At 36.4% G+C, this 14371-nt stretch overlaps 1 protein-coding gene across 1 annotated transcript in view; it reads left to right on the top strand.

Moving 5' to 3' along the window:
* The first annotated feature begins 9432 nt into the window (after positions 1–9432).
* The window catches only part of LOC126881278 (rhodopsin), a 70653-nt gene continuing 65714 nt past the window's right edge, over positions 9433–14371 (top strand). The window contains exon 1 of the mRNA XM_050645470.1: positions 9433–9587. The gene's annotated coding sequence lies outside the window, so the exon portion shown is untranslated. The remainder of the gene's footprint in view (positions 9588–14371) is intronic.

The following is a 14371-nucleotide window of genomic DNA, read 5'->3' as shown; positions in this document are numbered from 1 at the left end:
TCCTTTCTCGTAGATAATAATAAATCCGCGATAGACAGTTCTTTGATAGCAATGAACTGAGCCTTCTACACATCGGCAGATTTAAAAACTCCTTTCCTGTAGACAATAATAAATTCGCAATAGTCAGTGCTTTGATAGCATTGAAGTGAACCTTCCATACACCGGCAGATTTTAAAATTCCTTTCTCCAATACAATAATAAATTCGCGTTTGTCAAATCTTTAATAGCATTGAACTGAACCGTGTAAATATCGGCAGATTTAAAAATTCCTTTCCCGTAGACAATAATAAATTCGCAATTATCAGTTCGTTGACAGCATTGAACTGAGCCTACTACACATCGGCAGATTTAAAAATTCATTTCTCGTAAATAATAATAAATTCGCAATTATCAGTTCTTTGATAGGATTGAACTGACCCTTCTACACATCGGCAGATTTAAAAATTCATTTCCCTTAGACAATAATAAATCCGCGATAGTCGGTTCTTTGCTAGCATTGAACTGAGCCTTCTACACATCGGCAGATTTAAAAATGTCTTTCTCGTAGATAATAATAAATTCGCGATAGTCAGGTCTTTGACACATTGAACTGAGCTTTCTACAACTCGGCAGACTTACAAATTCATTTCCCGTAGTCAATAACAATTTCGCGATTGCCAATTATTTAATAGCATTGAACAGAACGTTCTACACATCGGCTGATTTAAAAATTCCTTTCTCGTAGATAATACCAAATTCGCGATAGTCAGTTCTTTAAAGGATTGAACTGAGCCTTCTTGCAGCCATATTGGCAGAGCCATATTGGCTCTGAGCCATATTGGCAGATTTAAAAATTCATTTCTCGTAGATAATAATAAATTCGCGATAGTCAGTTCTTTGATAGCATTGAACTGAGCATTCTACACATCGGCAGATTTAAAAATGTCTTTCTCGTAGATAATAATAAATTCGAGATAGTCAGTTCTTTGATAGCATTGAACTGAGCCTTCTACACATCGGCAGATTTCAAAATTCATTTCCCTTAGACAATAATAAATCCGCGATAGTCGGTTCTTTGATAGCATTGAACTGAGCATTCTACACAACGGCAGATTTAAAAATGTCTTTCTCGTAGATAATAATAAATTCGCTATAGTCAGTTCTTTCACACTGAACTGAGCTTTCTACACATCGGCAGACTTACAAATTCATTTCCCGTAGGCAATAAAAATTTCGCGATAGTCAATTATTGAATAGCATTGAACAGAATGTTTTACACATCGGCTGATTTCAAAATTCCTTTCTCTTAGATTATAATAAATCCGCGATAGACAGTTCTTTGATAGCATTGAACTGAGCCTTCTATACACCGGCAGATTTAAAAATTCTTTTCCCGAATACAATAATAAATTCGCGTTAGTCAAATCTTTAATAGCATTGAACTGAACCGTGTAGATATCGGCAGATTTAAAAATTCCTTTCCCGTAGACAATAATAAATTCGCAATTATCAGTTCTTTGATAACATTGAACTGAGCCTTCTACACATCGGTAGATTTAAAAATTCATTTCCCTTAGACAATAATAAATCCGCGATAGTCGGTTCTTTGATAGCATTAAACTGAGCATTCTACATATCGGCAGATTTAAAAATGTCTTTCTCGTAGATAATAATAAATTCGCGATAGTCAGTTCTTTGACACATTGAACTGATCTTTCTACATATCGGCAGATTTACAAATTCATTTCCCGTAGGCAATAATAATTTCGCGATAGTCAATTACTTAATAGCATTGGACAGACCGTTCTCCATATCGGCTGATTTAAAATTGCTTTCTCGTAGATAATAATAAATCCGCGATAGACAGTTCTTTGATAGCAATGAACTGAGCCTTCTACACATCTGCAGATTTAAAAACTCCATTCCTGTAGACAGCAATAAATTCACCAATAGTCAGTTCTTTGATAGCATTGAAGTGAACCTTGTATACACCGGCAGATTTAAAAATTCCTTTCCCGAATACAATAATAAATTCGCGTCAGTCAAATCTTTAATAGCATTGAACTGAACCGTGTAAATATCGCCAGATTTAAGAATTCCTTTCCCGTAGGCAATAATAAATTCGCAATTATCAGTTCTTTGATAGCATTGAACTGAGCCTTCTACACATCGGCAGATTTAAAAATTCATTTCCCTTAGACAATAATAAATCCGCGATAATCGGTTCTTTGATAGCATTAAACTGAGCATTCTACATATCGGCAGATTTAAAAATGTCTTTCTCGTAGATAATAATAAATTCGCGATAGTCAGTTCTTTGACACATTGAACTGATCTTTCTACATATCGGCAGACTTACAAATTCATTTCCCGTAGGCAATAATAATTTCGCGATTGTCAATTATTTAATAGCATTGAACAGAACGTTCTACACATCGGCTGATTTAAAAATTCCTTTCTCGTAGCTAATAATAAATTCGCGATAATCAGTTCTTTGAACCATTGAACTGAGCCTTCTTTATATCGGCAGATTTAAAAATTCATTTCTCGTAGATAATAATAAATTCGCGATAGTCGGTTCTTTGATAGCATTGAACTGAGCATTCTACATATCGGCAGATTTAAAAATGTCTTTCTCGTAGATAATAGCTTTCTTCACATCGGCAGACTTACAAATTCATTTCCCGTAGGCAATAATAATTTCGCGATAGTCAATTATTTAATAGCATTGGACAGACCGTTCTCCACATCGGCTGATTTAAAAATTGCTTTCTCGTAGATAATAATAAATCCGCGATAGACAGTTCTTTGATAGCAATGAACTGAGCCTTCTAAACACCTGCTGATTTAAAAAGTCCTTTCCTGTAGACAGCAATAAATTCACCAATAGTCAGTTCTTTGATAGCATTGAAGTGAACCTTGTATACACCGGCAGATTTAAAAATTCCTTTCCCGAATACAATAATAAATTCGCGTCAGTCAAATCTTTAATAGCATTGAACAGAACCGTGTAAATATCGCCAGATTTAAGAATTCCTTTCCCGTAGGCAATAGTAAATTCGCAATTATCAGTTCTTTGATAGCATTGAACTGAGCCTTCTACACATCGGCAGATTTAAAAATTCATTTCCCTTAGACAATAATAAATCCGCGATAGTCGGTTCTTTGATAGCTTTGAACTGAGCATTCTACACATCGGCAGAGTTAAAAATGTCTATCTCGTAGATAATAATAAATTCGCGATAGACAGTTCTTTGATAGAAATGAGCTGAGCGTTCTACACATCGGCAGATTTAAAAACTCCTTTCCTGTAGATAATAATAAATTCGCAATTGTCAGTTCCTTGATAGCATTGAACTGAACCTTCTATACACCGGCAGATTTAAAAATTCCTTTCCCGAATACAATAATAAATTCGAGTTTGTCAAATCTTTAATAACATTGAACTGAACCGTGTAAATATCCGCAGATTGAAAATTCCTTTCCCGTAGACAATAATAAATTCGCAATTATCAGTTCTTTGATAGCATTGAACTGAGCCTTCTACACATCGGCAGATTTAAAAATTCATTTCCCTTAGACAATAATAAATCCGCGATAGCCGATTCTTTGATAGCATTGAACTGAGCATTCTACACAACGGCAGATTTAAAAATGCCTTTCTCGTAGATAATAATAAATTCGCTATAGTCAGTTCTTTGACACACTGAACTGAGCTTTCTACACATCGGCAGACTTACAAATTCATTTCCCGTAGGCAATAATAATTTCGCGATAGTCAATTATTTAATAGCATTGAACAGAACATTTTACATATCGGCTGATTTAAAAATTCCTTTCTCGTAGATTATAATAAATCCGCGATAGACAGTTTTTTGATAGCAATGAACTGAGCCTTTTACACATCGGCTGATTTAAAACCCCCTTTCCTGTAGACAATAATAAATTCGCAATTGTCAGTTCTTTGATAGCATTGAACTGAACCTTCTATACACCGGCAGATTTAAAAATTATTTTCCCCGAATACAATAATAAATTCGCGTTAGTCAAATCTTTGAACTGAACCGTGTAAATATCGGCAGATTTAAAAATTCCTTTCCCGTAGACAATAATAAATTCGCAATTATCAGTTCTTTGATAGCATAGAACTGAGCCTTCTACACATCGGCAGATTTAAAAATTCATTTCCCTTAGACAATAATAAATCCGCGATAGTCGGTTCTTTGATAACATTGAACTGAGCATTCTACATATCGGCAGATTTAAAAATGTCTTTCTCGTAGATAGTAATAAATTCGCGGTAGTCAGTTCTTTGACACATTGATCTGAGCTTTCTACACATCGGCAGACTTACAAATTCATTTCCCGTAGGCAATAATAATTTCGCGATTGTCAATTATTTAATAGCATTGAACAGAACGTTCTACACATCGGCTGATTTAAAAATTCCTTTCTCGTAAATAATAATAAATTCGCGATAGTCAGTTCTTTGAAGCATTGAACTGAGCCTTCTTTATGTCGGCAGATTTAAAAATTCATTTCTCGTAGATAATAATAAATTCGCGATAGTCGGTTCTTTGATAGCATTGAACTGAGCATTCTATACATCGGCAGATTTAAAAATGTCTTTCTCGTAGATAATAATAAATTCGAGATAGTCAGTTCTTTGACACATTGAACTGAGCTTTCTACACATCGGCAGACTTACAAATTCTTTTCGCGTAGGCAATAATAATTTCGCGATAGTCCATTATTTAATAGCATTGAACAGAACGTTCTACACATAGGCTGATTTAAAAATTCCTTTCTCGTAGATAATAATAAATTCGCGATAGTCAGTTCTTTGAAGCATTGAACTGAGCCTTTTACACATCGGCAGATTTAAAAACTCCTCTCCTGTAGACAATAATAAATTCGCAATAGTCAGTTCTTTGATAGCATTGAACTGAACCTTCTATACACCGGCAGATTTAAAAATTCCTTTCCCGAATACAATAATAAATTCGCGTCAGTCAAATCTTTAATAGCATTGAACTGAACCGTGTAAATATCGGCAGATTTAAGAATTCCTTTCCCGTAGACAATAATAAATTCGCAATTATCAGTTCTTTGATAGCATTGAACTGAGCCTTCTACACATCGGCAGATTTAAAAATTCATTTCCATTAGACAATAATAAATCCGCGATAGTCGGTTCTTTGATAGCTTTGAACTGAGCATTCTACACATCGGCAGATTTAAAAATGTCTTTCTCGTAGATAATAATAAATTCGCGATAGGCAGTTCTTTGATAGCAATGAGCTGAGCCTTCTACACATCGGCAGATTTAAAAACTCCTTTCCTGTAGACAATAATAAATTCGCAATTGTCAGTTCCTTGATAGCATTGAACTGAACCTTCTATATACCGGCAGATTTAAAAATTCCTTTCCCAAATATAATAATAAATTCGCGTTTGTCAAATCTTTAATAGCATTGAACTGAACCGTGTAAATATCGGCAGATTGAAAATTCCTTTCCCGTAGACCATAATAAATTCGCAATTATCAGTTCTTTGATAGCATTGAACTGAGCCTTCTACACATCGGCAGATTTAAAAATTCATTTCCCTTAGACAATAATAAATCCGCGATAGTCGGTTCTTTGATAGCTTTGAACTGAGCATTCTATGCGGGGATAAGCTTTCGGAGTTTCGTCACTTGGGGCAAAGAGCAATAAACCTCTGCCTCTCTGAAGATGCCTTCAAATAGAGTTGAAAATCGTCGATCTATTCAGAGTGCTAGTTTGCGCTCTCTGGTCTAAGTTTAAAAATAAGACAGTTTTGCCTTTGCATTGCAACTGAATGAAAATGGTATACATTTTTATTTTATTTTATATTAGTTCTACTCCTTTGAGTAACTAGGTCTATTTGTCGTTGGAATTTACCAGCTGAATAGACGGGGTCGTGAATTGTAAGTTTTTGAATTCCCTCTTGTCCTCTTCGCTTCAGCATCCATCTGACTTGCAATTTTTAGAAGCCATGGAGGTGTTACCAGGAAAATGGTCCAATAAGTTTTCAATTAAATATCTATAAGGAATATTTTTAACATTTTTCAATATTTTTAATATTTCTATTAGTTTGAAAACTTTCACTTTCAGTTGCCAGATGTCGCAAGACACCTACTCCATAAACGTCAGTTGCAATGAGGGGATAAGCTCTCGGAGTTTCGTCACTTGGGGTATCATAATTAATGAAGACGACCAATATCCTCTGAGACTGTTGGGAGAAAGGCTTGTTGTCAGTCCGACTGCTAACTACTTAGGAGTCCTGTTCACCAGGACTCTTAACTGGAACGCAGATCTAAAGGCAACCTTAGATAGGGTAAGGAACAGGGCCAGACTCCTCAACTCTCTCTCTGGACGAATTGGCAAGACACACAAGAAGACTCTCATTCACACTTACAAGACCTTTATTCGACCCGTCATGGAGTACAAATCTTGCCTCTACTCTCTTTGCGCAAGAGCAAAACAAGAGTGGTTGTTGCGCGCTGAACGTAGAATCTTGCGTAGATGTAACTATGAGCTCTGGCGATATCCCTCAAACGAAATCCATAACATCTCGAACATCCCCAAAATCACCGAGAGAATAAACTCTCTGAACAGGAACTTCACAATCAAAGTAATCAACGGCCCCCCTCCGACACACAAGAATCTCTTAAATGTTCCTGTTCATCTTCCGGCCACGTACTCCACCGAAAGCCCAAACGCAAAAAGATTCATTTACCGTCCGCTCTAATGCAAACATGCATTGACGAACTCCCGGTGGAGTACGAAAACATCCTCGAGGCTACCCCGTTAGCCTACCGTACCCACCTTTAACATCTCCTCTTCCCTACCCCGAACAGGGAGAAGTTGGTTTTTTGCGGTTTCCCAACTTCATTGCACAATTATACCTGTTTGTCCCAAGAAAATAGCCGCAACTATTTTCTCCACTTGAACGCACACTGTCCACGCCGCGCTCAAAGCCACCTCCTGACCGCCGACGAGGGACGCAGGTTCGCCTGTCGTTGTACAATGGTTTCTAGGGAGACTGGTCGAGAGCAAAGCACGGACAGTACACGTAAATGTCTATGGAACTAACAACAATCCATCAAACTTTCTTCTCTGTTGACTTCTTAGCCTTCTGGACACCACCGTCCGGCATAACCCAGGATCCAAAAACACCAGGACACGGCGCTTGCCCCAGTGTGTTTTTCGGACTGTTTGCTTTTGCTGCCAACACTATACATTCACTACAAACCCTGAAGAGGACGAAATCCTAAACGGGGACAATCATTGATCGCATTTCCACATAGCAATATATCTATACACGCAAATCAAACAATGATAGTAGTCACTTGGGGTAGAGACAGGCTGTCATGTACAAAAAACGAGTAGGGCAGCCTAACGGGGCACTAACCCTATTCAATACAGAAATTGAATGGGCAAACACTGCTAAATATCTCGGAGTCACGCTTGATCACCGGCTAACATTCACAGAGCACGTGAAACAAGCGGTACACAAGGCTAAAATCCGCAAAAACCAACTCTCCTCGTTAATAGGGCGGTAAAGTAAACTAAGGTTTAAAACTAAAATCAGAATGGCAAACGCCATCATTTTACCGTCCCTCACATATGCCTCAGCGGCATGGAGGCATACATGCAAAACGAATCGAAAAAAGATTCAATCAGTCCAGAACTACATGATTAGGGAGGCTCTTAAAATTCCTAGGTACGTGCCTCTAAGGTACGTATATAGAGATTCGCAGCAAAAGAGAGTCCTGAACATGATGGACGAGCATGCATATGATATCTTTAGTAAACTTAGACACCATCCGAGCCGAACGCTTAGAGAACTGACTGAATACGACCCAAATGTGAGGATTGTACATAGACGGCCTAAACAACAGCTTGCTGGATACAGGGAGGGCCCTGAAAGACCACAAAGATAAGATGGCTACACAACACCCGACGACGCGATAACAGATAGGCCCCAAAAAAATAATAAAAAAAAATTTTAAAAATAATATAAATATATATAAAACGAGCCTAGTTCACCAAAAATATGCCCATAAATCCTACCCAACAAGTATTCATATTTCCTTATTTTAGTTATTTTCATTTTATACTAACCTGTTACACTTATTAAAAAACAAAACCACAAAAATATATACACGGGGTGTGTGAAAGCAGTATACACTTGGGAATGCACACTGCACCCATTTCTTCCTTCCTTCCTTCCTTCCTTCTATTATGACTTTAACTATACCTAAACTAACAACCTATCTGTTATGCAACTAAGACACCTTAGATAGAATAGATGCTGAAACCGTTAACTAACCCATACACAATAATATGCCCCTCGGGCCAAGGCCCTTCTGGCATTCAGGCAAAGTGTCCTTCAGGCACCAACCCGCGAAACCTGAGCATTGAGGTCGTGTGCGACAAGCACGGGATCAATGGCCAGACCGTCTTCGGGCACCCAGCCGGCGAGGAGACCAAAAACTCGTTTTTGCCAAATCGGCGGCTGAGTGATCGAGCACACATTTCCGGACAGAGAGACATCAACTCAGGTTGGTGACTCTCTGTTCGGGCACACACTTTTTCGGGACACAGATCCCAAAGTAATTGTTCAAAATTTAACTTCAGTCATTCTTAGGGAAAAAAGCTCATCTAGCTACCCCTAAAATCAGGTGGCTTAACCACAACAAAGATAAACAGAAGATGTTTCTTTTCCCAAGACATCCAACGTAACTTTCAGTACATAGCCTCCCCATTGGTTATTCATGCGATGGGGAGGGATGGTGGCATAGCTTGGGGATCAGATAGATACCGGTCCAGAACAGAGTTCTGGACCGAGACCGGTTTTATCTTCGGACATGTTGGTCCCATAGAAATATGGTACACACACGCCACTAGGAGCTGGGATGTAGGCGTGTGTGTGTGTGTGTGTGACTTGGGGTAGAGAACAGCAAACCTACTCCTCTCTGATGATGACTCCAATTGGAGTCGAAAATCGTCGATTTAGAGTGCTGGATTGCGCTCTCTGTTCTAAGTGAAAAATAAGACAGTTTTGCTTTCGCATTGTAACTGAATAAAAATGGTATACATTTTTATTTTAACTTAAATAAAAACTTAAAACTTTCTAAAAGTGTACCTATATTAAATAATTGCTGTATATGTGTCTTGTGCAGACATACTTATTGCAAGATGATTTATGAGGTAGAATAAGTTTCTTATTGTACTGTTACAAAATTTAATTTCAACATAACCGGTACAAAAATACAAACCTTTCATCCTGTATAAACGTCTAACCTTGACTAATAATTTTAATTTTCTCTATTAGAATAAGAATAAGAATCGTAATTCCATTAAAGGTACCCTTAAAGGAATCCTTAAAAACAAAGAGATTTGTGTTTATTGAATTAGGGGTGTAAGACGTGTTTCCTCGGAAAATGCTATAAAAGATACTTACAACCATCGTAATTCGAGTCGAGCCCAAGCGCGTCTTCCGATAGTATTTAATGTAAAAAGTCTTAACCTGATTGACTCTAACCGTGCTTATATTCTCTGACTGTGATCCGATCTAGGGTGAGTGCATATACTTTTTATTTGTGGTGTTTTTATTAAGTATATTATTTATTTTTACGCAAAACATGCCGTTAAGACCTAATCAGTGGCGTACCGATAGATCAGCGGGCCATGGTTCCAGTTTAGATGCGTGCCCACCCGCCCAATAAAAACTCACATTATATAACACCAATATCGAGCATCTAGAATCTAGCCTAATATATTGGGATTATTTTTATGACTCACCGTATAAAACTTGCATTGAATATCTCAGTTTCCGAATTTTTGCAACTTTGTAGTTTACCTACAACTTATTCATGGATCGTGCTAATATAAAAAATAACAAGTATTTGAGTTAGCACGTGTAGGCAGGCACCAGCGGTTAGTCTTTAAACAATGACTTCGTCAAGCAGGTAAAACGAGCAAGGAATCTTACAAAAGCGTTCCCTGTGTTTCTTAATAAATTTTGATTTAAAATTTTTTGATAAATAGTTATTCTTAGTTTTTATTATTAAGTACCTACACAAAAATTAAAATTTATTAAGCAGTTACATTTCGTAGTGTGTACTTGTGTAGTTCAAAATGTCCCCATCAAATTAGAAACAAAAGAAGCAAAAAGCGCTTTAGAGCGGGCCCCTGCGGGGCCCGGGCCTTGGTTCCGCGGAACCTGCAGAACCATGCTGAGTACGCCATTGGACCTAATAGTGTCACTGAAGGTGAATATGAGCTATTATACCTCCGATTTCGTTGCACCTCCATCTATTTTCATGAAAATTGGTGAGTGGTTAGGTATCGGATACCTCAAGGAAAAAAGTGACATGATGCCGACTTGCGCTTTACTCTGGGGGTAGATGCCACCCCTTCTTGGCGATGAAAATTATTTTATTAAAAATAACCCCATAAATCGATAGAAGGAAAATGCATGTCTTAAAGCGGATTTTCATAAATAACTCAAAAACTACAAGTTTTTACAAAAAAGTTATGCTTACCGAAATTGAAGCTAATAAAAAACCGAATAAATTTTTTACTTGAAAAACCTATTACCTAATTCAAAGTGAGTTATAGGTAATTGAATGTATATTTTTTTCGGTGAGTACTCAAATCTAAGTCACTATTTATTCCTATTCTGTGTCTAAGTATTCAAGCTTAAATATCGGGAAAACAATGCATTTTATAACATATCATCATTGGCGAATGGATTTAGTGTCCGCAGTCATATAAACCCAAATAAACAACATATCATCATCATCACTCAACCCGGATCTATCCACTGCTGGATATAGGTCTCCCTCAGTCTATTCCATGCATTTCCGTTTTGTGCTGTTTGCATCCAGTTTTTGTCGATCGGTGTTATGTCATCAGACCATCTGGTTGGCGGACGACCTCTACTTCGATATGCTTCTTGTCTTGGTCTCCAGTGTATTATTCGCTGTATCCATCTGTTAACCGACATTCTAGCTATGTGTCCAGCCCAGTTTCACTTTAGGGTCATAATTCTTTCTATTGCATCCGTCACTTCAATTCTCCGTCTTATCTCCCTGTTCGTAATTCGATCCCGACGAGATATGCTTAACATTGAGCATTGCATGGCTCTTTGGGTAACACAAGTTTTATTTCTTACCTTCTTGGTTGTTGTTAAAGTTTCTGCACCATAGGTAAGTACTGGCAACACACACTGATCAAAGACTTTTCTTTTGAAACAGAATTGAAACATTGGAAATGTGGATTCGTCGATGGATGCTGAAGATATAGTTGTTCCAACTAGATATATAGTTGTGACAATCAAAATTAGATGCCTGCGGTGGGAAGGACATGTAACCAAAATAAATGAAAGCTACCCCGCACAGCGTATTTTATTATCGAAGCTCAAAAATCTAGACTAGACAAAGAGGTGGGTCAAGCTTGAGATGGAAAGAAGTTGGAGGAATCATATTAGGAAGGTCGAGGCTCAACTCTGGCTGTCACCTCAATGACGATGATGATGAAAACAAACATAACAATAGATGGATAGAAACTAATTTATTTTTGCTCTACCAATGATATCGTTGTAGGGTTAACTGTTAAGTAATATGCGATCAACATGAGATATACACCATTTTTTTAATATTGAATTGAAAATATTACCCGTGTTGAGCTGCCCCCCCTCCCACTTGCAAAAATTAAAAAACAAATAGCCCTGATTTATGAGCTATTTATGAGCTTTCATATTCCGCAAACTAAAAATTTTGAGCTCGTTCCACTGAGCAGGAATTTAATACTTTAGTGGGAAGGGGTGAGTCAGCCCCCCCCCCACTACTTAAAAATAGGAATATTGAATCGGTTTTTGCGGCAGAATTACGAGCTATTTATGAGCTCTTGAAATTATATAGTTTCGATTTTTGAGCTCATCCCCTTCACCCCCAAACAACCCTTATATTGATTTAACTTAAGAGAAAAATGCTGAGAAAACTTAAAATATATCGTATTGCGGATATAATTCCTATAGCGTATATACTCTAAGAATAAACTATTAAATCACGTGCATTTCGATTATTGAGCTACAACCCCTTCGCAAGAAAACCACCCTATCTTCCCGGCTTAAGAGAAAGTTGTATTTAAAATGCATTAAATTAATTATTTGGCGACTACATATCATTTAATAATTTATAAGTTTCCAAATTACGCGCATTTAAATCAGTAAATTGCAATTTATTTTGTATAGTGCAGTCACTGAAAGTAAAAATCAACGATTACCTTCAATTTCGGTGAACCTTCATCGATTTTCACGAAAATTGGTCAGTGGTTAGAGGATACCTCAAGAAACAAAGGTGACATGGTACCACCTTGCGCCTTTACCCTGAGGGTGGATATCGCCCCTTCTCGGGGGTGAAAATTATTTTATAAAAAATAACTGCACAAATCTATAAACGAACAAATTATAAGCAAAATTTATTATATAAAGTTATTAAAATAAGTCCATACTTTTTAAGTTATTAAAGCTCAAAAATTTTAATTATTCGTGAAAAAAATGCATGTTTTGAAGCGGTTTTTCGTAAATCACTGAAAATTAAGTTTTTACAAAAAAGTTAATAGTAGTTTAATTCGTATAGCTTATATTCTAAGAATAAACTCTTAAATCACGCGCCTTTCGATTATTGAGCTACAACCCCTTCGCAAGAAAACCATCCCATATTCCCGGCTTAAGAGAGAGTTGTACTTAAAATAATTTAAATTAATTATTTGGCGACTAGATATCGTTTAATAATTTATGAGCTCGCAAAATATACGCATCTCAATTATTGAATTGCCATTTTCTTTCTATAGTACAGTCACTGAAGGTAAAAATCAACTATGACCTTCGATTTCGGTAAATCTCCATTCATTTTCACGAAAATTGGTGAGCGGATTTTGATGCTATCAACTTTTTCTGGAGCTAAATTTTTGATAGCTTCTAAGTACTTTAACAAGTATTTAGTACCTAAGTGTTATAAAATGCATTACAGTTTTTGAGTTATTTATGAAAAATCGCTTTAAAGCATGCATTTTCTTTCACAAAAATTAAAATATTTGATCTTTAATAACTCAAAAAGTATTGATTTATTTTAATCACATTATATAACAAATTTTGCTTACAATTTGATCCTCTCTCGATTTGTGGGGTTATTTTTAATAAAGTAATTTTCACCGACGAGAAGGGGTGACATATACCCCAGGTTAAAACCCCAAGTTGTTATTGTTATGTCGTGAAAATGAATGGAGATTTACCGAAATCGAAGGTCATAGTTGATTTTTACCTTCAGTGACTGCACTATGGAAAGAAAATGGCAATTCAATAATTGAGATGCGTATATTTTGCGAGCTTATAAATTATTAAACGATATGTAGTCGCCAAATAATTAATTTAAATTATTTTAAGTACAACTTTCTCTTAAGCCGGGAATATGGGATGGTTTTCTTGCAAAGGGGTTGTAGCTTTATAATCGAAAGGCGTGTGATTTAAGAGTTTATTCTTAGAATATAAGCTATACGAATTAAACTACTATTAACTTTTTTGTAAAAACTTACAGTTTTTCAGTGATTTACGAAAAACCGCTTCATAACATGCATTTTTTTCACGAATAATTAAAATCTTTGATCTGTAATAACTTAAAAAGTATTGACTTATTTTATTAACTTTATATAATAAATTTTGCTTTTAATTTGTTCTTTTATTGATTTGTGCAGTTATTTTTAATAAAATAATTTTCACCCCCGAGAAGGGGCGGTATCCACCCTCAGGGTAAAGGCGCAAGGTGGTACCATGTCACCTTTGTTTCTTGACGTATCCTCTAACCACTTACCAATTTTCGTGAAAATCGATGAAGGTTCACCGAAATTGAAGGTAATCGTTTATTTTTACCTTCAGTGACTGCACTATACAAAATAAATTGCAATTTACTGATCTAAATGCGCATAGTTTGGAAGCTTATAAATTATTCAATGATATGTAGTCGCCAAATAATTAGTTTAATGCATTTTAAGTACAACTTTCTCTTAAGCCGGGAAGATAGGGTGGTTTTCTTGCGAAGGGGTTGTAGCTCAATATTCGAAATGCACGTGATTTAATAGTATATTCTTAGAGTATATAAGCTATAGGAATTATATCCGCAATACGATATATTTTAAGTTTTCTCAGCATTTTTCTCTTAAGTTAAATCAATTAAAGGGTTGTTTGGGGGCGAAGGGGATGAGCTCAAAAATCGAAACTATATAATTTCAAGAGCTCATAAATAGCTCGTAATTCTGCCGCAAAAACTGATTCAATATTCCTATTTTTTGGTAGTCGG

Source organism: Diabrotica virgifera, chromosome 3, assembly GCF_917563875.1.
Source record: "Diabrotica virgifera virgifera chromosome 3, PGI_DIABVI_V3a".
Classification (NCBI taxonomy): domain Eukaryota; kingdom Metazoa; phylum Arthropoda; class Insecta; order Coleoptera; family Chrysomelidae; genus Diabrotica; species Diabrotica virgifera.
The sequence above is the reverse complement of the archived record's forward strand: the minus strand, read 5'-3'. Positions and strand labels throughout refer to the sequence as shown.